Genomic DNA, 3,202 nt, shown 5'->3' with positions numbered 1-3,202 from the left:
CCCCCCCCCCCCCCCCCCCCGCTGCCGGCACTGCTGTTGCTGCCTGTGGGAGCTCCCCATTCGCCACCGCCACACCCCCACCACCACCACTGCCACCTGCAGGTGGTCACCATTCCCCCCCCCAGCCTCCCAGGGGCACGCAGCACTCATGTCTCGGCCCCCTGCTGCCCAGTTGACCTGGAGCACTTTTGCTCCTTATTCAGCTGTCTACACATGTGCTACTGCACAGTAAGTAATTGGGAGTAAATTTGCTACGTGTATTTACAGGTAGCAAGTTTACTCATGATTAGAGCAAATTACTGCACAGTAAGCATCTGCATGTGTAGATGGTGACATTTACTGTGCAGTAATTTGCTCTAATTTCAAGTAAAGCATCTCATGTAGATGTCTGCAGTAAGTACAAAATTAGTAAAGAGAGGAAAGAGTTGGCCCATTATTCAGTGAAGAAAGCTGAAATATCTCATTCTTCTTTTGATTTAGTTTTCACTAAAAAAGTTAGAATTACTTTGAAATTGTGGACTTCTATTTGAACTCTCTGGCCATATCCACGTGAGCATGAACATTTGTTTCCCTGGGGACCAGGGAAGGTATGTGGACTGGTTTGAAAACCATACTCAAGGAGTAATTATCTACAGCTAAATCATCAGCTGAAGAGATGCATCAATTGGGGTTTCTCAGGGACCTTTCTAGCTCCAGCACTATATAATATTTTCATTAATGATTTGGAACATGGACTATTAAATTTGCAGGTAATACCAAGCTGTGGGAGGTGGCAAGCACTTTGAAAAAAGGACTTAGAATTCAAAATTATATTGAAAAATGGGATAAATTAACTGAAATAAAAAGGATGCAGTTCAATAAGGACAAATGAAAAGCACAGTATTTAGGTAGTAACAATCAACTGCAGAAGTACAAAATAGGGAACAACTGGTTTGAAAATAGTTTTGCATTATAATGGATCACAAACTAGATATGAGTTTAAAATGTCATATTGTTTCTAAAAGGCAAACAACACTGCGGGATGTATAAAAAGTAAAATGTGACAGAATCCTTTCACTCTATTCAGCACCAATAAGTCTTTAGCCAGAGTACTACATTCAATCTGGAACACCATGCTGCAAGGAAGAGATGCATCAACTGGGGAGAGCAGAAGAGTTCAGACGAGGGGAATAAAAATGTTCAGAAATCTAGAAAGCACAACTCACGAGGAAAGACTGAAAGACATGAGTTTGTTTAGTTTAGTGAAGAGAGGAGCAAAGACCTAAAAACTAGGCCTGTGCAAAGTGGCTAGTATTCGCTTCGGATTCAGATTCGGCAGATTCAGGGGACAGTGATTTGATCTGATGATTTGAATCGCTGTCACAATTAGATTTGCCCAAATCTGATTCAGAGATTGGGCTGCTGCCAAATCAGCCAAGTCTCCAAATCACACAGGCCCCGTCCCCCCCCTGCTCTCCCAGCCCCGTCCGCCCCCGCTCCCAGGTCTTTGAAAAAAAAAAAAAGCCCAAGTCACCGGCTGCTGCCAGGTGGCAGGACAATCCCTGCTGCCCCCCGCTGCATGGGGGGCTCTGCCACGAGCCCCCAGAAGCCACTGCAGGAGATAGTGAGTGTATTTTTTTTTCCTTAAAGGGCTGGGAGCTGGGGCAGACGGGGCAGCCATGGGGGGGGCCTGCGGGAGCTGGGGGAGGTTGTGGGGCTTGTGGCAGAGCCCCCTACACAGCAGGGGGCAGCGGGGATTGCCCCCCCCCCAACCTGGGAGCACCCAGTGACTAGGGTTTTTTGTTTAAAGGGTCAGGAGCTGGGGCGGGTGGAGCAGCCATGGAGGGGCTGGGGGAGCAGGCAGGGGATGAGGCCTCGCAGGGGTCCCCTCGTGGTCCCCCCCTCTCCACCCCTGCCCTCTACTTACCAACATGGAGTCCGGGTCCAGCTCCCTGCTGCAGCCGGCGGGGACTATTCAAATCACCGAAGCGCTCCGAATCTTTTCTGAATCAATTCAGAGAGCTTCAAATCGATTCGGACCTTTTAATTGGTCCCCTGATTCAATTTGGATTCAGAGATTCGGCCACCAAATCAGGCCAAATCTCCTCTGAATCGAATCAGCACCCAAAGCTTCGCACAGCCCTACTGAAAACAGTCTTCAGATATGGAAAAGTTACTGCAAAGAGGAAGGTCATACAATGTGTTCTGTGTCCACTGGAAACAGAACAAAAAATAATGTGCTTAAATTGCAGAAAAAGAGTTGTTAAACATGGGGGAAATTATTCAAACTCTAAGGATAGTTAAGCAGTGAAATAGGTCACCTAAGGAGACTGCAGAGTCTCCATCGTTGGAGGCTGGGTAAACATCTGTCAGGAATGGTTTTGATATAGGTGATCCCACCTTGAAAAAGCAGAACAGATTACATGACTTCTTGAGGCCCCTTCCAGCTCTATTCTGTCTCTGCTCAGTCATGAGCAATACTGTGGAGCTCATTATATCTAGATATGATTTGGTTTGAAATGTTCAATACTGTTTATATTAAATGAAAAATTTTCCATAAGAATGATGTTAAGCTGGAATTACATTTTTAAAAAATCACCATGTAAGATTTAATTATCCACCAAAAAACCCCCAAAGAAATTCAGAATTAAGTTTGCAGCTCAGAAATACACAATTAGGGCACCGAAACACCCGTACCATTGCCCTTTAGTGACACCACAGAACAACCACACGGTGCAGATTAAGGCAGTTAAGTTCTTGTGGACTCATAATAAACTGATTTTTAAAAGATAAACTAGTTTTATAAAGATTTTCCTCATGCTAATACTCCTACTTTTCTGGGGTTTGGATTTGACACCATCGTTCAAATGCAGGACCCATCTACCTGCTAATGGCTTTTTAGAGACTCAGTGTAGGATAAGCTAGGATAAGCTTGCATTTGCCAGGGTAGGATAAACCTGCATTTAGACATTTAGATACCTATGCCTAATAAAATATATGGGGAAGAATCTGGCCCTAATTTTTCTAAAAACCTCTGTTGCAGAGGCCAAAGAAGGAAATGCTCTGTCATCTTTTGTCTTCTTTCTTGGGGGAGCACTGAGGTTAGCTTCCTAGATTTAAAATCTCACCACAGAGACAGAAAACAAGGTCAGCTAACCACAATGACTTGACTCACAGAATTAGCAACATTAGAAGATAGGCTGAGAATGAAAGGATGTAGGCA

The sequence above is a fragment of the Alligator sinensis genome, unplaced genomic scaffold, assembly GCF_000455745.1.
Source record: "Alligator sinensis unplaced genomic scaffold, ASM45574v1 scaffold599_1, whole genome shotgun sequence".
In the NCBI taxonomy this organism is placed as follows: Eukaryota; Metazoa; Chordata; order Crocodylia; family Alligatoridae; genus Alligator; species Alligator sinensis.
Note: the sequence above shows the minus strand (reverse complement) of the source record.